Here is a 24702-nt window from a genome sequence, read left to right as displayed (position 1 = left end):
AGCATAGGGGTGAAAACATTATCCCTTGGGACTGTTTCTCTGCTAAAGGTATAGGTTGACTTTGCCTGATTGAGAGGCCAATAGACGGGGACATGTATTGTATTGGATAAGAACCTTCTTCCCTCAGCCAGAACACTGAAGATGGGTCTTCCAGCATGACAAGGACCCAAAACATACCATTAAAGCAACAAAGGAGTGGCTCAGAAGAAGCACATTAAGGTCATGGAGTGGCCTAGCCAGTCCTCAGACCTTAATCCTATGAAAACTTTATGGAGAAAGCTGAATCTTCGAGTTGCCAAGCGACAGCCAAGAAACCTTATGGTTTAATTTGGAGAAGATCTGTAAAGAGTGGACCAAAATCCCTCCTGAGATGTGTGGAAACCTTATAACCAACCACAAAAACATCTTCCCTCTGTGCTTGCCAACAAGGGATTCTCTACCAAGTACAAGTCATGTTTTTCTTGGGGATTAAATACTTACAACTGCAACTCAATTTATAAAATTTGTTTCATATGTTCTATCTGGATTTTTGTTTGATATTCTGTCTCTATCATTTAAAATACATTTAAAATACACCTATGATAAAAATTATAGACCCTTCATTTATTTGTAAGTGGGCAAACTTCCAAAATCTGCAGGGGATCAAATAATTTTCCCCACTGTAAATACCTTTTTTTTTTTTTTTGCTATAAGTGATCACATAATCTTTGTTCTCAGCGGCATAAGGGACTTAGAGAGTTGAGGTGGAGAAACTGCATTACACTGATCTTCCCAGTGAATGGCTATACAAGTGGGGGGGGGGGGGTTGTCGCCACAAGTCGTATTATTGGAGAGCAGGCAGGCCGTTCTCCAGGCAGTCAGAAAACTGACCATGCTGGGATGGAAGTGCTGTCATGCCTAGAGTTGTCAGCTTGAAATAGGAAAGTGGGGATCTGGTGGGATCACCAGGTATTTTGCACAAAGAGCAATCCAAAAAGGGAACCAGATAACTTTTAACATAAGTAAATGGTACAACAGATGCATATCGGAAAAAAGAAAATGTTGGGGTAACATATTCTTTAACCACTTCCCACAAACCGACGTACCTGTGCATCGGCATGAAGAAGTGGTTGTATCAAGGTGATGCCTGCAGCTAGACTGTTGTACAAGGCGTCCCCTTTCCACCGCTCTCTCCCATCCCACCCGGGGACCCGAGCGACAATCCAGCTTTGTTCCAGGTCCCGAACAAAGCTGGATTCGGCTTTGATCAGGTCTCCCCTGAAGTAACCTGGAAGCGACGTCACAATGTCACTTCTGGTTTACTTGGCTGCCAAATGGCACCGATTTTTATTTTATTTTTTGGCTGATTTTGGCTTTCTGAATACTTTTAAGAACAAAGGAGGGATATCTCCATAAAGAGTACCTGTCACTGCCTATTACTGTCACAAGGGGATGTTAGAATTCCTTGTGACAGCAATAAAAGTGATCAGATTTTTTATAAATTTTTTTTTTTTTTTTTTTTTTTTTTTAAAGGAACAGTGAAAAAAATAAATCAAAATAAATAGGAAATGTTTTTTTAAAGCGTTCCCGTGTGCTCGCACACCAAAGAAAACTCATACGTAAGTCGCGCCCGCAAATGTAAACGCTGTTCAAATCACACATGTTAGGTATCGCCACGATCATCAGAGCGAGAAAAATGATTCTACATTCTCCTTTGTAACTCTAAACTGGTAACCGTTAAAATTTTTAAAGCGTCGCCTATGGAAATGTAGAAGTATCGTAGTTTGTTGCCATTCCACCAGTGTGCGCCATTTTAAACTGTAACATGTTGGGTATCTATTCGGTGTGATATCATCTTTCACAATCTACAAAGAAATTGTGCTAACTGTACCGTTTAGTTTTTCTTAAATTCAGTGAAGTGTATTTTTTCAAAAACAATTGCGTTTAAAAGACTGCTGCGCAAATACCCTGTGACACAAAATATTGCAGCGACCGCCATTTTATTCTCCAGAGTATTTTCTTTAAAAAAATATATATATATATATATATATATATGTGTATATGTATATGTTTGTGGGTTATACGTAATTTTTTAGTAAAAAATACTGTTTTAAACTTGTAAACAGGTGTCAGAAATAGGCTTGGTCTTTAAGTGGTTAAACTCACCTAGGGCTCTTGTTGGGGTCAGTGAATGCTTAAGCCCCGTACACACGCATCGATTTTCGGCCAACGTCCGATCGGCCGATTTTCGGTTTTTTAGTATGATGCTTCCGACAACCGACTCCGACTTTTCAGCCAAAAAAAATCTGGTGTGCAGGCTATAAAATTTTTGTTGGCCGTCAACACAACGGCCGATTTTCCGTCAGTCAGTACAGATTTCGGCAGACAAAAATCTGATGAGCAAGACTGGGCACTCTCAGAAGAAAAAACACACGGAAAGTAAACCAGCACTTGACATCACTTCTGAAGTAGATTTTTGTTGGCCGAGAAAATTCGTATGCAGTCTGGGTACATTCCAACCAACAAAACACCACTCTGGACAAAAGTCGGACGATCGGTCGACCGATAATCGTTGCATGCGTACGAGGCATTAGTGTGGGTTTTGCAAACTGTTGAAGATGCAAGGTGGGGGGTGAGGCAGTGGCACAGGCCACAAATCTCATCTGACAGGGTTTTATCACCTTTTATTATGCTACATAAAAAAACGCACAATAGGGGTTTTACAGATTGTAGTACTTTACAAATATTTTGATGGTATGATATTTAGTAAAAAATACCTTTTTTTGATCGGGTTGCCTATAAAATAGCCCTTTTTCTAAACAAAGGCTTTCTAACAATAGTATTTAGAGTTTTTGTCGCAAGGCTACACGTACATTGTAGACTAACACCTGATGACAACACCTTTTGTCTGTTGCTGTAGGATCTGTACAGTGAAATGAACAAAACTTAGCCTTTCTAAAAAATATTTAACTTTCATATTGTTAAAACTGGAGTCCCTGTGTATTATTTAAAGTTTAATTGCCTCAATGTCAGAACTCTTTGTTGTAAACTGACACAAAATAGCCTGCTTTCCAGCTCTGTATGAATTAATTTACATTCATTTATAGCTGAATTAATGTCATTTTTTTTCTTCATAGTTCGCTTCTGCTCTTTTACATGCATATAACGTTCCTTGTGTGTTGATTGAGATGCGCTCCATTGCCTTTTGGCCAGATAACTCCCATGTTATAAAGTGTTTGGCCCTCTTTATGTAATGCATAAAAAAAAGACATTTGTCACAGAATTTCTAGTGCATAGTCAATTTCAGCCAGCACTGATATTTTAGTTTTTATGTAGCTGCACGTTGAATTACTTACTGGCTCTAAATTAGTACCAACCCTGCAACCCACAAACAATGGTGGTATCATCCCCTAATTTATCCTTACAATTGAAGATCGGCAGGGAAGTTTCCCCTTATAAACGATACCCCACCCCCTCCAGCTAATCACTGTAGCAATAAGAAATAAAGCCTAATCTAAATGCCCTTAATACTTTCCTAATTCCATGAGCACATGGCATGCTGCGTTCTGAGGCACAGGTTGGTGCAAGTCCAAAAAAGTAAATGTGCAATTTTCCCCTAAATTAAAACTTGCTTTCCCGCCTTCTCCCCACTCCTTCCTTTAACACTTTTTGATTTATTTTATTTATTTTACATTCTAGTTTTAGTAATGGGTTTATTAGATTTGAAAATCAATGCATTCTGTTTTTATTGTAGATTTTACAGTATCCCACTTTTTTTTGGAATTGGGGTTGTAAATGCCTAAAAGTGCTACATAAAACTGGCATGTCTTTGCACAAAGAAAATATATACGTTACATTGATACAAGCTTATTCACTCCACAGCCTATTTTTTCTAGTAGCGCACAGTTCCACCAATTACCATATCGGGTGTGGACATTTTTTTAAAAAACGACTTGTCCAAGGGACTAAATCGGGGTCCTAATCTACTTGTAGATTAATTTTTTTTTTTCCCAGGATGGAAAATATGAAGTGTGTGTGGTATGTTGTGTGTGTTTACTTGTTTGTTTTAAGCAGAAATGTTTTAGTAATGTCTGGGGCTTTTTTTGGCAACTTAAATCTTTGTTTTCTTATTTTATGCTAAAAAATTTCTTAGAGCTCCCAAACATTTTCATTTTTTTTTTTTAAGGGGAGGCCTAGAGAATAAAATGGTGGGTTTTGCAATTTTTTTTTATGTGGCACAGTATTTGCGCAGCAGTTTTTCAAATGCAATTTTGAAGGGGGTGGGGTGGAAATAATACATTTAATTTTTTTAAAATTTTAATAAAACACCATACCTAACCTATTTTTTTGGTAAAATAAAAAAGATGTTACACCAAGTAAATGAGTACTAAACCTGTCACGTTTTAAAACTGCATACACCTGTGCAACGACCACAAATAGCGTAAGTTTTACTATCCATAGGCAACGCTTTAAAAGCCTTTACAGGTTACACCTTTAAAATGACACAGGAGGTCTGCTGCTAGTATTACTGCCCATGATCTGACGTTCGCAGTAATACCTCACATTTGTGGGACGATCGCTGTATGCATGTGCGACTGACTCGTGTGTTCGCCTTTGCATGCGAGCACAGGGGGATGGGGATCTTTTTTTTTTTTTTTTTTTTTTTTTTTTTTTTACACTGTCGCTTTTATTTTATTTTTTTTTTTTATCACTTTTATTGCTGTCAAAAGGAATGTAAACATCCTTTTCACAGCAATAGGCATGTGACAGGTACTCTTTATTGAGAGATCTGGGGTCAGTGAGACCCCAGAGCCCTCCTCTTCTCTTAAAAGCATCTGATCACACCAAGATCCATGTGATCAAATTCTTTCCATTTTTAAAAATGGTGCCATTTATTCTATGGAAACCGTAACGTGTTTTTTTTATAGTCTGACAGAGAAATTCCGTTCTTTTTTCCACCTTTATAATCAGCCAGCAGAAGCGCCAGCTAGTAGTCATTTATGTGTCTCGGATTGGACAGAGTCTGTCTCCCCTCCCAGTCAATGGGAATCAGACTGTACAAGGCTGTAGATAACAATAACTGAGTTATTACAACAAAATAAATTGTGAAAATAATTAAATAGTTTAAATTAAAATAAAATGAATAAATACAGTGGATATAAAGTCTACACACCCCTGTTAAAATGTCAGGATTTTGTAATGTAAAAAAATAAGACAAAGATAATTTCAGAATGTTTGTTTTTTTTCCACCTTTTAATGTAACCTATAAGCTGTACATTTCAATTGAACAACAAACTGGAATATTTTAGGTTGAGGAAAGTAAAAATAAAAAACTAAAATATGGTTGAATAAGTGTGCACACCCTTAAACTAATACTTTGTTGAAGCACCTTTTGATTTTATTACAGCGCTCAGTCTTTTTGGGTATGAGTCTTATCAGCATGGCACATCTTGACTTGGCAATATTTGCCCACTCTTCTTTCCAAAATACTCCACATCTGTCAGATTGCGAGGGCATCTCCTGTGCACAGCCCTCTTCAGGTCACCCCACAGATTTTCATTCGGATTCAGGTCTGGGCTCTTGCTGGGCCGTTCCAAAACTTTAATCATCTTCTGATGAAGCCATTCCTTTGTTGATTTGAATGTATGCTTTGGGTCGTTGTCATACTGAAAGATGTAGTTCCTCTTCATGATCTGCTTTCTAGCAGAAGCCTGAAGGTTTTGTGCCAATATTGACTGGAATTTGGTACTGTTCGTAATTCCCTCTACCTTTTTACTAAGGCCCCTGTTCCAGCTAAAGAAAAACTGCTCCAAAGCATGATGCTGCCACCACCATGCTTCACTGTGGGTATGGTGATCTTTTGGTGATGTGCAGTGTTTTTGCGCCAAACCTATCTCTTGGAATTATGGCTGAAAAGTTCAACCTTGGTTTCATCAGACATAGCACATTTTCCCACATGCTTTTGGGAGACTTTCAGATGTGTTGCAAAATTTAGCCGGGCTTGGATGTTTTTCTAAGTAAGGAAAGGCTTCCGTCTTGCCACTCTACCACATAGCCCAGTCATTTGAAGAATACGGGAGATTGTTGTCACATCTACCACACAGCCAGTACTTGCCAGATATTCCTGCAGATCATTTAATGTTGCTGTAGGCCTCTTGGCAGCCTCCCTGACCAGTTTTCTTCTTGTCTTTTCATCAATTTTGGAGGGATGTCCAGTTCCTGGTAATGTCACTGTTGTGCCATATTTTCTCCACTTGATGACTGTCTTCACTGTGTTCCATGGTGTATATATAATGCCTTGGAAATTCTTTTGTACCCTTCTCCTGACTGATACCTTTTTAACTGTGAGATCCCTCTGATGCTTTGGAAGCTCTTTTTTTCTCTTTTTTTTTTTTTTTTTTTTTCTAACAATAATCAGAGTACAAACAATAAAAGTAAGTACAAATATGAATATAAAACAATAAACATGTAAATGCATAGAATAATATGCAAATACTAATGAGATAATGATAAACAGCATTAATGAAAAAAAATACAATATTATAAATTAAAAAAAAATTAGATCTATAAAATTATTATAACATAAATATTCTGCAGATAAGTGATCCGATAACTTCAACAATAGATACAAAAATATAAACATATTTACAAAATGTAAATATAAAAGAACATAAATAGATATAGATATAGATATATATATATATATATATATATATATATATATATATATATATATACAGATATATACTAAAATGCGGATAGCAATGATTGGATCTCCCCTCCAGTGCTGTCTGGCAGGCGGTGAAGTCGGGGGGGTCGTGGCAGCTGTGATCAGCTGATGAGTGGGTAGGATGGTAGGTAGTATTGTTGGGGGGGTAGGTGGTTGGCCTGTTAGGGGGTGCTGGCCATCTCTGAAACGATGGGTCCCAGGACATTGTCAGTGCTGTTCGAGATCGGCAGGGCAACTGTGGAGGAGTTGGAGGCCAATAGGTAGGCTGGCGGAGGTGTTGAACGGCAGGGTGACCTAGCCCTCTGTTTCCAGCAGCTCCCCAGAAGAACGACATCCAGGCATAGAACACCTGGCTCTGACTGGCGGCGCTCTCAGCCAGTGGGCATTGAGGGGTGGGATTGGAACAGAGATTGTCTCCATCAAGCAGGGGGAGATGATATAGGCCTCAGGACAGAACAGGGAAGGCAGTGGGAGGGGTGATGGGAATTGAACATCCCTGCATATATTAAAATACAACAGAGCTGGATCACTACCAATCTTAAAAAATATCTGACACTACGTCCACTTTTTAATGAATTCCTGGGCACAACATTTAACCGAAACTGGATGTGATCATCTTCACCGCTTCAGGTTTCTGATCTCACAGTGAAGGAGAAACCACATCCGTTCCTCTCTCTGTGTTCCCTGTTGGAGATGCCACTGATTGTAGTGGTCCCGAGATCCCTGATGGGACAGGAGAGCCCAGGAAAGTGATTGGGTAGATATAAAGACACTCAAATCACTTCTACATCTCGCATCGCTGGCTGTTAATTTTAATGCCAGGATAATGCTTTAAGCTGTAGGCATCCTCCTGATACAACCTTTTTTTCCCCCTGGACGCAATATGACTTCCACCCAGGTGGAAGTGGTTAATGTCCTCTTTGTACCATTTATAAAAAAATGTATATTTTATAAATGTTTATACAGTAGCGTATTGCTGTTTCCACAACCAAAGTTCTTATACAACATCCACCAACTGGTCACAGAGCTAGTCATAAGAAGGAACAGCCTGTAAACAGGTAGGTTGTTAAGTGAGACGTGTCTGTAAAGCTTTGATTCAAAGATGTATGGGTTTCTGTTTTTTTCCACTTGGTGGATGCAGAATCAGTTCGATCCTACATCTGTCCTTAGACATAGATGATCACTTGGTTTTGACAGCTCCACGAGCAGAGAGCTCTCTACTCTGCCCCCTCCTCACTCATTGGAGCGCTGGATGGCTTGCTTAGAGGCTGAGCCAGGTGTCGGTCCAGGTACCTGGGGTTTCCGAGTCCGTGGTCGTGATGATGCGGTGCCTGGACCGACTTCTGTGATGTCAGCAGAGAGCGGACTTCAGACCGCTCTCTGCTGAAAACGGATCACAGGAGTGCAGAACGAACTTCTGAACTCCTGTGATCCATAGATGTACAGCCAAACATCTCCTTTTAACAAATGACTTGCTGAAATTTTGGCATTGTCTTGCACCGTGGATTTTTACTGTGGGAGGGAATGTCCACTTTAATCAAACAGTATGACAGCTCTAAGCACCTTTATTAACTGGGCAATTATAAAATCTATAGCGTAATTTAAGCATTCAAAAAAACTGGTCAGAAACCGCAGCGACCCATTCCTTTCATGACCAGTTTGTTTTGGTTGTTTACATTCTTCAGGGTAAAGCGAGTACATTTTAGTCAAGGTTTTTTTTTTTTTTTTTTAAATAGATTGAAATGTCCTGTTTAATATATATTTATAGATTCTAGTCCCATTATGCCATTCATCATGTCAAATATTTCTTTACTGCAGCCTGATTGAAAATGTAAGCACCTTTATGTGTTGCCAAGCCGCCCACGCAGAACACAGACCGATCTGTTTACACAAGCTCGTTTCAGCATCTCGCCTCTCAATCTGTTCCGTGGCAGGAATCAAGGCCGTGCTGTAATGTTTCTCTTACAAAACTGTTGCAGCTCTCTAGGGAATGACGCTGTTTGTATTGTCATCTATGGATTATATTTTATCCTTTTCCTGGCTGTGGCGCATAAAATGTTCCATTAAAGCATCCGTAACCCAGATTTGTTTTATTTAAGAAAAACAAAAGCTCGACGTATGGCCTATCACATATTTCACCTGCTGCTTCTTCAGAAAACCTTTCGGCTGCTGGCACAGAAAGGACAGCATCTGTGAGGGATTGTTATGCCAATAATAATGGCTTTTGATCTTCTATATCTCAAAACAATGTGTGCTTTTGCTAAAGAGAATGGAACCGCATGCAGAAGTTTGCAGACTAATTTACTTATGTTGGCTGCAGACTAATTTACTTATGTTGGCTGCCGAATGTTGGCCCTGGTGCTAGACGTGGTAAATTTTTGTAACATTGAAGGAACTGTCCAGTTCAAATGAGCCTTTGAAATGCAAGGATGAGTAACGTGGCTCCTGTTTTTAATGCTGGCATAGCTATAGTATATGGGGACTCCCTAATGCTCTTGGAGCTGAACTCCTTGGAAAGAACAGAATGCACAGATTAAATGTTTTATCCTAAGAAAGGATTTATATTTCAGTCCTGAGATTTTAACAGGTCTGGCACACCACATAGCCCTGGCTAAGTGTTCATAGGCCCTGAGTTATAGGCTCATATATATTCTGGTGATTGGACACACCCCCTGGGTGCCTCTCCTCCCTTTGCTAACCCTACCCCACTGTGAATCCTCAGGTTTTTAATTTTTTTGCTAGTGTGGACCTTATGGAGAAATCACTCTTAGCTTAAATAGTTTTTTACCTTCAGATTCTTGAGACAACTCTTTACAGTCTTCTAATACCACAATAGAATCAGTAAAACCTTGGAAGCCATACTCCAACCCCACTGCATGGGGATGGCCTGTAATGTTGCTTTGGGCACTGGATCCTGCATGGGTTCTCACTGCAATACTGTGTGCACATGTAGCCAGCCGCAGGGTAAAGGAAAATCATGCCGCTCCAGACCCAGTGCATATAATCCTTATGTGCCAGGTGTCAGCCCTGAAAAGAGTTCATCACACTCCTAATTCAGGGAATACATAGAAAAAGGCTACATACTGATATCACACCATGTTATTTATTCATTCAAGTTGGGTTCATACACAGCCCCTGCCCGCATCCACATCAGCTAATGCGTTTCTCCCCGATTTGATTTAATCTCTGTTTAGGTCCAGTTAGGGCAGAATGCATAAGAGTGGTGTGACATCGTCAGTGTGCCGTTCGTCCTTTGTATTTACTGTGTCAGCTGCAGGGTGCTATTCAGGTCTGGGGCCATGGTCCTTCCCTTTGGAACCCAGACCCCGAATACTTCTTTGGGGTTATGCCCACTGTGACACGCAAAGCCTGGACTTAATATAGGGTCTAGTGTCGTGGACAGGGGAGACTGGGTCGCCCTGTATCTGACTTTTTACTGTAAAATCTGGAGCGGTGTTTGGAATATATTAACTTTACAGTGTAATGTTTTCAAACTTGACGCTTGAGGTCCATTAACATAGGGGCGCTTGACTGCGTGCCCTATGCAGGTCCATGTTTTCCCAGCATGGGAATGCACAGGTGATGCTTGCATCCTTGTGCCAGCAGTCCATAGAAGCCTATTGGGACATGTGGCTGCACGGACACAGCTGCTGTGTCCCAATATGACATTGGGATGCCAGAGACCTGCACTCACGTGTCATATTGGGACCCAGCGGTTCCGTCCATGCAGCCGTGTGTTCCAATAGACATCCCTGTGCCGGAAAAACACAAATCTGCACTTGGCACGCAGTCAAGCACTAGTCATATATTTTGCACCCTATTCTCTGATTACCCCACAGTGATGGAATGGACACAATGACAAAAACCAGGCAAACGTTAGCTCTGCTGAAGGCCTGCACAAACGCTCAGCCTCAGATTGACAATGCTTCACTTGCACCAGAGCAGGACTTGATTTTAACACCATCCGACTCTGTCACAATTTCTCAGACAACAAACTGCTTCAATACAACCATCTTTGTCCAGAGCATCAAAATGCCAAGCCCCTTTCAAAGCTCCTCTGTCTCTACCGGAGTCGGATCCCTAAGCTGCCTGGCCTAGAAGAGATGGCCGTAGAAGGAAATGAAAAGCACCCGGAGGCAATGTTGGTGAAGGCTGCGGAAGATTTCTCAACTCCAGTACACCTGAAGTTGCAGCTTCACACAGTACACTTGCTAATGTGTATACAGAATATTTCTTCCATTCAAACCTCACTCACCATCATGGACAAGAGCAAAGAGCTCTCAAAGGACGTCCCGAACAAGATTGTAGATCTGCACAAGGCTGGAATGGGCTACAAAACCATAAGCAAGAAGCTTTGTGAAAAGGAGACCACGGTTGGAGTGATTATTCGCAAATGGAAGAAATACAAAATTACCATTAGTCGCCCTTGGTCTGAAGCCCCATGCTAGATTTAGTTTCATGGGGTAAGGATGATCATGAGAAAAGTGAGGTTGTTAATGATCCCAAGGCCGTTGGGACCACAGTCCCCAAACAAATCATTGGTAACACAATATACCACATTGAAATCCTGCAGCTCCCGCAAAAGTCCCCCCATCTCAAGAAAGCACATGTACAGGCCTGTCTGAAGTTTGCTAATGAACATCTAAATGATTCAGTGATGGATTGGGAGAAAGTGCTGTGGTCACCAAAATTGAGCTGTTTGGCATTTAACTCGACTTGCCATGTTTGGAGGAAGAAAAAAATGCTGACTATTACCCCAAGAAAACCATCCCTACAGTCAAGCACAGAGGTGGAAACCTTATGCTTTAGGGCTCTTTCTCTTCTAAGGTACAGGCCGAATTTGCCGCATTGAGGTGCCAATGGACAGGGCCATGTATTGTAAAATCTTGGATGAGAACCTTCTTCACTCAGCCAGAACACTGAAGATGGGTCGTGGATGGGTCTTCCAGCATGACAATGACCCAAAACCTACTCCCAAGGCAACAAAGGAATGGCTCAAGAAGGAGGTCTTAGAGTGTCCTAGCCAGTCTCCAGACCTTAATCCTATGAAAATATTATGGAGGAAGCTGAAACTTCGAGTTGTCAAGTTACAGCCAAGAAACCTTAAGGATTAAGAGAAAAAGTGGACCAAAATCCCTCCTGAGATGTGTGCAAACCTGGTGAAACATCTTGCCTCTGTGCTTGCCAACAAGAGTTTCTCCACTGAATACTAAGTCATGTTTTGCTTGGGGATCAAATAATTATTTTACTCACTGAACTGCAACTCGGTTTTATAACATTTTGTATTGTGTTTTTCTGGATTTTTGGTTGATATTCTGTCTATCATGTAAAATACACCTATGATAAAAATTATAGAGCCTTCATTTCTTTGAGTGGATAAACTTACAAAATCTGCAGGCAATGAAATAATTATGTTCGCCGTTTCTGCTGTGCACAAAAGCATCAGCATTGTTGCACTTGATTCTCTTCTGTCTCACCCTTTGGGTACAAAGAAACCTGCTAAATCTAAAAAGACATTTGCCCTTCATGAACAAATAAAATGGCCAATTGGTTAAATCCAGAAAAGATTTTCATTCCTCCACAGATCATTACTGAACTCTAGTAGAAAGTGTTCATGAATAGGTGGACTCTTCTGGTAGTTGGTCCTGCTCTCCCAGCCCTACATAAACATCTCACTGGGCCAATTGAAGATGTTCCTTCATGCACAGACTTTGCAGATAGGAAGTTTGAAATGCTCTTATAAGCTCCCTTTAAAAGGCTCTCACAATAAATTTCAGAAGAAGTGGTTCTATTGGCATGAGTTATTCTCAAGCGAATATAAATATTTGCTCGAGGCAGACGTTTTATGTAAGCTAAACAAAACCCTCTGATGGATAAGGCCCCGTTCACACTGGGGCGATCCGACTTGCCGGGGCGACCTCATAGGTTGCGGCGCGCTGCTCGCACCGCGACCTCGGAGCGGCCGGCACAGACTTCATAACATTGAAGTTTATGCAGGTCGCCCCAAAGAAGCTCCGGACCCTTTTTCTAAGTCGGAGCGACTTGTGTCGCTCCTGTTAGAACGGGTCCGCAGCTTCTCTATGGAAGGCGACCTGTCAGGCGACCCAGTGTGAACGGGGTCTAAACAGGTTGTGTTTTTACGCCACGGCTGAGGATGGAGAAGAGTGGAATTCTCTTCTGCCCCTTCCTACACCCATCCTTTCCCTGCTCTTTGGCATGCAATTCTGTCAATATATCGCGCACCTGTTACCCCAGCTTTGATGCCCAGCTGTGCTTTGCTTTTTAGCTTTAGGGCTCTTTCACACGGTCCGCCTCCGTAGGCGGATCCGTGCTGCTCAGCGGGGATCGATCCACGATCCCCGCTGAGCCAGCGGATAACAGCTCCGTCTCCGCTTGCAGTGCGGAGAGGGAGGTGTCTCAGCCCCCGCTGCTCTCCTATGGGGGATCGGATGAGAGCGGACCGCCTGTCCGCTCTCATCCAATCCCCAGGATGGATGGAAAATAGGGTTTCCATCCGTTCGGATTTCACGGACAGGATCGGATGCGGATGGCAACGGGTGTCAGCGGACAGGAATGGGGCATCTGACCAGATCCGCCTAAAAAACTGACAGGCGGATCTGATCGGACCGCCCATGTGAAAGAGCCCTTAGGTCAGCGCATCAAAATTGCAGATTGCAGGACTTTTTTTCCAATGTAAAAGTTTTAGGGAAACCTCTTAGAGAAAACAATGTGTTCTCTTATGTTTATGCATTTTGCCAATGTTGGAGAATTCAGCATTTATCAGTGAACCCTAGTTTTGTTTTTGGTTTTATTTATTCTATACACACTATATAACCACTAATTTGTGAACTCCTGACCTACCTATATGGCCAAGCACATGAACACTTCTTCTCCATTTGATTGAGATTGGGGGTTTCCAGTGGAGGTTACCAATTAAAGTTTTTGTATGCTGTAATATTTAGACGTGTGCTTCAAAATCTTGTGGAAGACCCTTTGTGGTTTGGCCACTGTGGTATGGAGGAACTCGAGTGGCCTGCAAAGAGCCTGACCTCACTTCTACTAAGATACCTTTTGGGAAGAGCTAAAAAGACAATTGCAAGCCAGATCTTCACCATTGTCAGGGCCTGACCTCATAAAAGCTCTTTAAGGCTGAAAAGGCACAGAAAGAGTCCAAAATCTTGTGAAAAGGCCTGAAGAGCGTGGCTGTTACAGCTGCAAAGTGGGTTATATCTGCTTTTGAATGTTCTTGTTAGAGGATGATTTAGGTCTTGTTCTAGTTTCCTACATTTTGAGAGTTGTTGCACTTCCCAACTAAAGGATATGGTGTCTGCTATATTCTCGCTTACCCTTTTTAGATTTTTACTCCTGTAAGCATGGACTTCCGACAATGAAAACTAGATTTATAATTCTTCCCCATCAGTTTTCAACAGCTATCCCCACCAGCTGCAATAAAACTTTTTATGTCCAATGACGTGACAGCTGTGCTTTGGACGAGCTGATTTGGGCAATCCAACAGTGACCAAGCTTCCTGCCAGAATATCATTACTGATAGAAAACAGATGCCAGGCTGCTGGTCAGATGCCAGCATACCTTTTAATTTCTGCTAACCAAGACAGCTACTATAGAATAGTAAAAATCTAATTTGCCATCAATAACTGGAAGTCTCATGAGCCTGTGCTCATTTGTAAATTAGCATTAGAGGACTGTGTTAAATTTGGCTTGTGGTTTGGGGTTTTCTTTGTAAAGTATACCTAAACCAGCATTTCTACTATGCTTTTCCCAACCAGCATTTCTTCTATTCGGTTCCAATGTTTTACTTTTTTAGGTTTTATTTTGAAAACTGGAAACTGTAGTCTAATGTTTTGTCATTTCTGTATATATTGTAATGTAAATAATTTGATGTATAATTTTAAAAATTGTTCGTAAAAATCTGTTTGCTTAAAGGAGAACTATGGCCAAAGTTCTTTTGGTCATACTTCTCCTGTGGGTCACGGGAGTGCCCTTATTTCTGTGCTCTTGTGAGCTGGATCTAGCAGACAGTGGGCTAAAGCCCGCTGACGTCAGAGCCTAAACCAGCTTCTACTGCCCCCTTCTTGATCCAGGGCTCCAATGAGCACTGGAGGGACAGAGCACAGCCTATTACCGATACTGTACTCGCAGCATCTCTAAGTAATGAACGATCAGCTGTCTTTGATCTTGGTGTAGAGCAGACAGGGAACAGCTGCAGCATTGGATCGATACAGCAGCCATCTAGACGAGTATTTGTTTGTTTTTTCTTTTCCCGCTCTTCACTTTTAACCACTTGCCGACTGCCTAACGCCGATCTACGTCGGCAGTCAGCCCCTCACAGGCAAAGTGACGTAGGGCTACGTCACTAGCTTGTGAGGGTCTAGGGAGCGCGCGCGCGCCCCCGCGCCCCCGGAGGCGCGCTCCCGCGTGGTCACGGACCCCCCCCCCCCCCCCCCCCCCGCGCGTGTGACCGGCGGACCCGATGTCCGCCGGTCACTCGGCGATCGGCGGGGGAGAGGGAGAATGTCAGGCAGCTTGTGTAAACAAGCCACCTGTCATTCTCCTTGCTGTTAGGATACTGATCACTCGGATCTAGTATGTAGATCCGTTGATCAGTGTCCATACAGCTCAAGCCCCAGCCAATCACAGTAGAAAGCACGCCCCTAGGGATACACACAGCCCCTCCCTCCCAAATAAAGTTAACCCCTTCACTACCAGTGTATTTTTACAGTAACAGTGCATATATATAGCACTGATTACTGTAGAAATGTCACTGGTAACCCCAAAAGTGTCAAAAATGTCAGTCAAGGGTCCGATCTGTCCGCCCCAATGTCGCAGTACCGCAAAAAAAATCGCAGATCGCCGCCATTACACGTTAAAAAAAAAAACAACTAAAATGACAGAAATCTTTCCCTTTGTTAGTAAACGCGATAACTTTTGCGCAAACCAATCAAAATACGCTTTTTGCGATTTTTTTTTTTTTTTTTTTTTTTTTTTTTTTTTTTTTTTTTTTTTACCAAACATAGGTAGCATAAAACAAATTGGCCGAAAAAGTAAAAAAATTTTGATTTTTAAATTTTTTTGGGGGGGAATTTCATATAAAAAAATGTGAAAAATATTGCTATTTTTTGCAAAATTGACGCTCTTTTTTTGTTTATAGCGCGTGATCAAAAAATCGCACAGGTGATCAAATACCACCAAAAGAAAGCTCTGTTTGTGGGAAAAAAAGGACGCCAAATTCGTTTAGGTACAGCGTCGCACGACCGCGCAATTGTCCGTTAAAGTCACGCAGTGCCGAATCGCAAAATACCCCCTGGTCGGAATGGGGGTAAAATCTTCCGGGGCTTAAGTGGTTAAGGCCCTATGCTTACTCTTAATACTTATGCTGTGTAGGTTCGCTTGTCACACTTCATTTAACTTGATGTGTTGTCTTAGTGGCCTATCCTGTAAGTGTGTACTGCTTATCATGCAGCAAAAATGATGATTGCACACATGCAAAGATATCCTCTAGAGTGGATATATGTTAAACACTAGAATAAATTTAAAGTGGTTGTAAACCTCCCTTACCCACTTGGAAAATGAACAAAGCACATCCCTCTATAATGTGTACTGGCCTCAGTCCAAAGCACCAAGTGTGGTATCTCTCTGCTGATAAAGCTCTATGCTAGTACCCCAGTACACAGCACATGACTTATAGCCTCAGCTCTGTATATTTTTCTATGAGCCTGTGTATATAGGGGATGTGTCTCTCCCTCCACACAGCTATCAGATTGCAGGGAACTCTGTGCTCTAGCTCTGGTGTGTGTGACCTCAGACCCTCGACCTCTACCTGCTGGAGTTTAGAGAAATCCTTCTGATCTAAAGAAGAAAAGGCAGCAGATCAAGAAGTACGTTTGTAGGAGGATTTGTTTAATCTCTGTGTATTACCTGAGGCTAATCATTTCACCGGGTATATGTGAGGGTTTACAACCACTTTAATCATGAGACTATTTTGTAGCAAAACCCCTCTCCAAAAATAGTTTAGATAATTCTTACAAAGCCCCTTTTGCTTGTACTAGGGAACCCCATTACAGAAAAAGTGAAGGGAAATTCAAAAGGGAAACCTCTACTACAATTGTGCATAAATGGCAAAAAATAACCTGACCGGTTTCATTCTTACCTGTTCTATCCAAAATTATAAAACAAGTTTTGGCTATTCAGTTTAAAGGATTTGTGAAGGTATACCCCCAAGCCTCTATATACCACTCTAGAGCTTGTCCCAGCATGTATTTGTTATTTTACCTGTTCTCATAACAAGTTAAAGCTGGTATTCTCACCAGGCTTGTAAAATTCTTGTAGGGGCAGCTGCTGGATGGAGGGAAGAGCAGGGGTGCATTAGGTCCGTTATTGATGTAGCCTTGCTTTTTTGATGCATTTTTTGAGTCGCATGGCCTATGAAAAAAGGTAAGCAAGGTAAAATTGCAGGATTTTTCGGCAGCCATTATCTACACTTTTTTTTTTTTTTTCTTCTTTCAGCACAACACTGAAAACCCTATTTTGGTGCATCACTAACACAAATATCAAGTATGGGGGGCACTGGCCTCAAAGTATTTCCACTGAGGATTATATGAGAGCTTAGTTCTGGTGTATGTTCTTGTGACCTTGTACAAGTCACTTACACTCCAAATGTCATTGTCACCAGATTGTGAGCTGGATTCGTGTTCATTACTGTATAACACAATTTGCACCCAGGTGGTTATTGTGTTTACCTGTCACTAGAAAGTCGCTCAGAAAAGTAATTCAGCTCTTGTTGCACGCTGATGGCGCAACCAAGCTGCAGCTGCTTGAAGCTTCTTTATCTGGCGCTGTATGGAGGTCACTACCGCAGCCTCCATTAGTTTCAGCTGCATATAACAAAATACAGCGTCTGACTGCCGTTCGATAACATCGCATCACGCAGGAGCTGTTTATCTTTCCAGGAATAAATCATGGACAGTTGAATGGGATGAGCACGAGGTAAACGTCCTGCATTACCTGTCCAGCATTTCATGGAAAGAGTTTGAATGTCAGATCTCGCTTCCTACTATGCTGGCGAGGCACTGATAGTTGCAGCCAGACAGATAAGGAGTAATACATTAAGTGAAGACAGCCGAGAGCGTGAGAAAAATTGTAATGCTCCCCTTCAGAAATCTGGAGGCTAAGAGAGCCAAATAGTGAGGTTTGAAAGAAACAGATTGGTGTCTCTTCTATTCTATGCAAGTTTTTTTTTTTAATAAAAGAAAGAAAAAAAGAGTGTATGTATATATATATATATATATATGTGTGTGTGTGTGTGTGTATGTATATATATATATATATATACACACACACACACACACACAACTGAGTACACCCCTCACATTTTAGTAAATATTTTATTATATCTTTTCATGTGACAACACTTAAGAAATGGCACTTTGCTAAAATGTAACGAGTGTACAGCTTGTATAACAGTGTAAAATTGCTGTCCCCTCAAAATAACTCAACACACAGCCATTCAGGTGTAAAGCGCTGACAACAAAAATGAGTACACCCACCTAAGTAAAAATGTCCAAATTGGGCCCAAAGTGTCAATATTTTGTGTGGCCACCATTATTTTCCAGCACTGCCTTAACCCTCTTGGGCATGGAGTTCACCAGAGCTTCACAGGTTGCCACTCCAGTCCTCTTCCACTCCTCCATGACGACATCATGGAGCTGATGGATGTTAGAGACCTTGCACTCCTCCACCTTCCGTTTTGAGGATACCCCACAGATGCTCAATAGGGTTTAGGTCTGGAGACATGCTTGACCAGTCCATCACCTTTACCCTCAGCTTCTTTAGCAAGGTAGTGGTCATCTTGGAGGTGTGTTTGTGGTCATTGTGTTGGAATACTGCCCTGCGGCCCAGTCTCCGAAGGGAGGGGATCATGCTCTGCTTCAGTATCTCACAGTACATGTTGGCATTCATAGTTCCCTCAATGAAGTTTGCATGTTCTCGCTGTGCCTGCTTGGGTTTCCTCCGGGTACTCCGGTTTCCTCCGGGTACTCCGGTTTCCTCCCACACTCCAAAGACATGCTTGTAGGTTAATTGGATCCTGTATAAAATTGGCCCTACTATGTATGTATGAATGTGAGTTAGGGACCTTAGATTGTAAGCTCCTTGAGGGCAGGGACTGATGTGAATGTGTAATGTATATGTAAAGCGCTGCGTAAATTGACACGCTATATAAGTACCTGAAATAAATAAAAATAAATACAAATGTTATCAATTAAGTTGCAGTTCATTGAGTAAAAAGTATTGGATCCCCAAACAAAACTTGTTTTGGTGGAGAAACTCTTGTTGGCAAGTACAGAGGGTAAGACATTTCTTCTAGTTAGTGACCAGGTTTTCACACATCTCAGTAGGGATTTTGGTCCACTCTTTTTTACATGTCATCTCTGAATCCTTAAGGTTTCTTGGCTGTTGCTTGGCAACTCAAAGTTTCAGCTCCCCTCATACATTTTCTGTAGGATTACGTTCTGGAGACTGGCTAGGCCACTCCATGACCTAAATGTGCTTCTTCTCAAGCCAGTCTTTTGTTGCCTTGACGTTATGTTTTGGGTCATTGTCATGCTAAAAGATCCATCCTTGACCCATCAGCAGTGTCCTGGCTGAGGGAAGAAGGTTCCCATCCAAGATTTTGCAATACATGGCCCCATCCATTGACCCCTCAATGCGGCAAAGACGGTCTGTACCTTTTTTAGCAGAGAAACGGCCCCAAAGCACAATGTTTCCACCACCGTTCTTGACTGTAGGGGTGGTGTTCTTAGAATGAAGACCTTAATGAGCGATTTCTGTGACTTTACCTAAAGTCCTAAAATTATTGCAAGTTCTCTCAGCTGAACACACAAGCAAATCCTGGAATGCAACACTATACTTAATGCAGTTCTCAAACGAAAAATATACATTTCTGCCTCTAGGGCGCGTTGCAGGGAAAAGGCTTTAGTTTTGTTTGCTTGTGGGCTCAATGTTGTACTGCCTACAGTTGGGTGGTTGTTGGTATACAGTAGATGATGGTTTTTGTCCTCCCAGGCCTTAATTGACCGGTTAGAGGGTACATTTTCTGCCAAATTACTTTCTTTATAACCTTTAAATTATTGCTATTAATAATCTCCACCATCACAGCATAATGTTTCCATATAGTCTTGTCAGTAAATTGGCTTTCTTTTTCCTCCTCTCCCTAATATGGTGAGACCAACATCTAGAGTTTGAAAACAAATCTGCAATTTACAAATATTGTGAAAAGAAATATTAATTTCCAAATTCTACAAGGATGACACACATCCTGTCATGCCAGAGGTGGCCTAAAGACAAAAATACTTTATGGAATGAAATGGTGAGGACCATGCGAAAGTGCAAGTAGCTTTTCTCTCCAGAGTTCTCATTCCAGAAACACTCTGCTGCTTCTGGATCATCACAAAGTTTTTCTTCACTAGCAACATCTTCAAGGAAGTAAGTGTTACAAACCACGGCTTCCCAGAAACACAATTCCTTCATTTATAGATACAATGACACCTGACAATAAGGGGAACGTTGATCAAGCTATTCGTGGAGTAATATATGCTTCTTGATCAGCATCGTCAGTAACTAAAAATGCATATTGGCAGGAAGCTTTTACATTATTATGAGGGAAAGGGGGGTGGTGACCTGTTCTCATGTATAGTTAAAAGGTTTTATGCAGTCCTTAAAATTCAATTTGTAATAAAAAAAATACAATTTTAAAAAGTTAATTTATTTACAGAAAAGCTGTAGTTTTTTTTTTTTTTTTTTTTTTTTTTAAGCTTAATACTTTTATATACACTGCATTGACCTTACCAGTGTAACGGAATGACTTTCAATTTGTAAAACTACTCCACACTGATTTATTTCAATTTTTCCTGGGGAAAAAACTAAAAACCATTTTTTATTTTTTTTGCCTATGGCTTCAATAGCTGGAAATTTTACCTCTCCAGTTACAGGTCCTTCTCAAAAAATTAGCATATTGTAATAAAGTTCATCATTTTCTGTAATGTACTGATAAACATTAGACCAGTGGTTCTTAACCTGGGTTCGATCGAACCCCAGGGGTTCGGTGGGTCAGTCTCGAGGGTTCGGCACACCCTCCGCTAGTACCACTTCGCTGTCAGGGACTATTTCTCCAGTTTTGGGCATGTCCTTCCGCTCCCGCTCCGCGCCGTCATCATGGAAATACATAACATCCAGTGGCGTAGCGTGGGGGGTGCAGGGGGGGGGCGGCCGCACCGGGCGCAACATCTGGGGGGGCGCATCCGCTCTGCAGTGTCATGTCACTCACTCTGTCATGATAGGCTGGCCGCCGCCGCCCGCTGAGTCTGCTCGCACTCACAGCTCTCTCTGCCCCTGGCTCACTCTCACTGCTGGCTGTGCAGCTCGGCTCCCGCCCGAATCCGATCCAGCCGGCGCCGGCGTCGCCCACTGTGGAGTGGTGGGGGGGGGGGTGACAGGCCAGGCGCGCGGTGCGGAGAGGGACTGTCTGGGGGAGGGACTAACCCGTGCAGCGGCCTGTAATGGGGGAAATCTATATGGGGGACCTGGGATCCATATGGGGGAGGTCCCGTCCCCATATAGATCTCCCCCATTACAGCAGGCCAGGGTGAGGTGAGGTCCCGTCCCCCTTACAGCAGGCCAGGGTGAGGTGAGGTCTGAGGTCCCCCATATAGATCCCCCCTTACAGCAGGCTAGGGTGAGGAGAGGTCCCCCATATAGATCCCCCCTTACAGCAGGCCAGGGTGAGGTGAGGTCCAGGGTCCCCCATATAGATCCCCCTCACCCTGGCCTATAAAGGGGGTGATCTATATGGGGGAGGGGACCTCACCTCACCCTGGCCTGCTGTAAGGGGGGATGCTGGACATAAAAACAAAGAAAAAGAACAGACTTTGTTGCTAAAATGACATGAGAGTGACACTTGCCAAGATAAAGCCGCGCATTGCTGAACTGGTCTCTGAAAGACAACAGCAGAAGTCACACGAATTTGCAGTAAATATTCATTATTATGTTTTTGTGTGAAAATCATGTTTTAATGGTTTTGTTCTTAATGGTTTCGTTCATTTTGTGCACCTATGTATAAATATATACCTAAAATAATATATACCTATGTTTTGAATTTGAAAAAATCATATTTTATTTTTCCAATTAAGAAGGGTTCGGTGAATGCGCATATGAAACTGGTGGGATTCAGTACCTCCAACAAGGTTAAGAACCACTGCATTAGACGTTCATATATTTTAGATTCATTACACACAACTGAAGGTAGTGCAAGCCTTTTATTGTTTTAATATTGATGATTTTGGCATACAGCTCATGAAAACCCAAAATTCCTATCTCAAAAAATTAGCATATTTCATCCGACCAATAAAAGAAAAGTGTTTTTAATACAAAAAAAGTAAACTTTCAAATAATTATGTTCAGTTATGCACTCAATACTTGGTCGGGAATCCTTTTGCAGAAAGGACTGCTTCAATGCGGCGTGGCATGGAGGCAATCAGCCTGTGGCACTGCTGAGGTGTTATGGAGGCCCAGGATGCTTCGATAGCGGCCTTGAGCTCATCCAGAGTGTTGGGTCTTGCGTCTCTCAACTTTCTCTTCACAACATCCCATAGATTCTCTATGGGGTTCAGGTCAGGAGAGTTGGCAGGCCAATTGTGCACAGTAATACCATGGTCAGTAAACCATTTACCAGTGGTTTTGGCACTGTGAGCAGGTGCCAGGTCGTGCTGAAAAATGAAATCTTCATCTCCATAAAGCTTTTCAGCAGATGGAAGCATGAAGTGCTCCAAAATCTCCTGATACCTAGCGGCATTGACCCTGCCCTTGATAAAACACAGTGGACCAACACCAGCAGCTGACATGGCACCCCAGACCATCACTGACTGTGGGTACTTGACACTGGACTTCAGGCATTTTGGCATTTCCCTCTCCCCAGTCTTCCTCCAGACTCTGGCACCTTGATTTCCGAATGACATGCCAAATTTGCTTTCATCCGAAAAAAGTACTTTGGACCACTGAGCAACAGTCCAGTGCTGCTTCTCTGTAGCCCAGGTCAGGTGCTTCTGCCGCTGTTTCTGGTTCAAAAGTGGCTTGACCTGGGGAATGCGGCACCTGTAGCCCATTTCCTGCACACGCCTGTACACGGTGGCTCTAGATGTTTCTACTCCAGACTCAGTCCACTGCTTCCGCAGGTCCCCCAAGGTCTGGAATCGGTCCTTCTCCACAATCTTCCTCAGGGTCCAGTCACCTCTTCTCGTTGTGCAGCGTTTTCTGCCACACTTTTTCCTTCTCTCAGACTTCCCACTGAGGTGCCTTGATACAGCACTCTGGGAACAGCCTATTCGTTCAGAAATGTCTTTCTGTGTCTTACCCTCTTCCTTGAGGGTGTCAATGATGGCCTTCTGGACAGCAGTCAGGTCGGCAGTCTTACCCATGATTGCGGTTTTGAGAAATAAACCAGGCTGGGAGTTTTTAAAAGCCTCAGGAATCTTTTGCAGGTGTTTAGAGTTAATTAGTTGATTCAGATGATTAGGTTAATAGCTCGTTTAGAGAACCTCTTCATGATATGCTAATTTTTTGAGATAGGAATTTGGGGTTTTCATGAGCTGTATGCCAAAATCATCAATATTAAAACAATAAAAGGCTTGCACTACTTCAGTTGTGTGTAATGAATCTAAAATATATGAAAGTCTGTTTATCAGTACATTACAGAAAATAATGAACTTTATCACAATATGCTAATTTTTTTAGAAGGACCTGTATGTATGACAACCCAATGTTCTAAAATGAAAGTGTGTACTGTAAACAAACATCTTATTTAGGTAATTGACCAGTACCACCAACAGGAGCAGGCACAGATGCTGAAGGTACTATAACTCCCTTTGTTGTCTTCCTGGTGGCCATGTGTGATTCATATTCTCACCACATTTCATGATTGTCTGGTGTAATGGATTAACTCTTTCACATTGAGGCTTTGTTCACATTTAGACGTTTTTGGGCAATTTTCTGCCCTAAGCATCAGCTCTAAAAACGCCCAAGACAAATCCCATTTATTTCAGTGGCCCCTGTTCACATCTGAGCATTCTGTCGATTTAAGCAAAAGGCCCGTCGCTCAAACAAGTACATGAGCTTCTTTTTTGGCAGATTAGACATTTTTTATTTTTCAACCAAAAAACGCCTGTAAAACACCTGTCAAAATTGCAACGCCTAGATGTGAACGTTGCCTGAGGTTTTTATTTTGATCTCGCCATGACCAAAAAAATTTAGTACAATATGTTACACATATTTACAGAATGGTTATACCTATATCGGACACTCTTGTCTGAAGTTTGTTCATTTTCAGTCATAGCTGGAGTGTGCTTTTTTTTTTTTTTTTCTTTTTTTTTTTCCTGTGTTTATTTCTTAACCGTGTTTAGCAGGAGTGTTTTTACATATATATAAAGTCCCTTCTTTTACTATCAAAGTGATTGGTCTGGTTTGCGTTATTTTGTTGCTAGATAGCAAAGAGATTATGTTCCAGGAAAGTTATCAGCTCTATCCTAAACTGCTGTTACTCATAAATAAAAAAATAAAAAAAGACAGCCATGTAAGTGACATCTCCGCATCCTACAAAACACACTCCGAATAAACAAATAGGAGGAATAATTAATGTCTTTCATCAGTGTTTTGGATTTTGAGATTAATCTTGTCGTCTTCAGGATGCGCCGTTGTCAATCTTACTTCAGCTCGACTGTAGTTTTATCAGCAACGTCCTTCAAATGTATAGAAAGCTCCTTCTAGCTGTGATTTTTTTTTTTTTTTTTTCTTTTTCTCTTCTTTCCAAAGCTGCATTATGCTTTTATTTGTAATTAGTTCACAGAATGTTAATTACAAACTTGGAAAGCTTATGATACCCTAAAGGTCGATCCCCTTTTAAACATCAAACTCAGGGATTTAGAGCA

At 41.8% G+C, this 24702-nt stretch overlaps 1 protein-coding gene across 1 annotated transcript in view; it reads left to right on the top strand.

Moving 5' to 3' along the window:
- MTPN (myotrophin) overlaps nucleotides 1-24702 on the top strand; it is a 105266-nt gene that overhangs the window by 64427 nt on the left and 16137 nt on the right. The gene's annotated exons all lie outside the window — the stretch shown is intronic.

Source organism: Pelophylax lessonae, assembly GCF_965119305.1.
Source record: "Pelophylax lessonae genome assembly, chromosome: 4".
NCBI classification, from domain to species: Eukaryota; Metazoa; Chordata; class Amphibia; order Anura; family Ranidae; genus Pelophylax; species Pelophylax lessonae.
The sequence above is the reverse complement of the archived record's forward strand: the minus strand, read 5'-3'. Positions and strand labels throughout refer to the sequence as shown.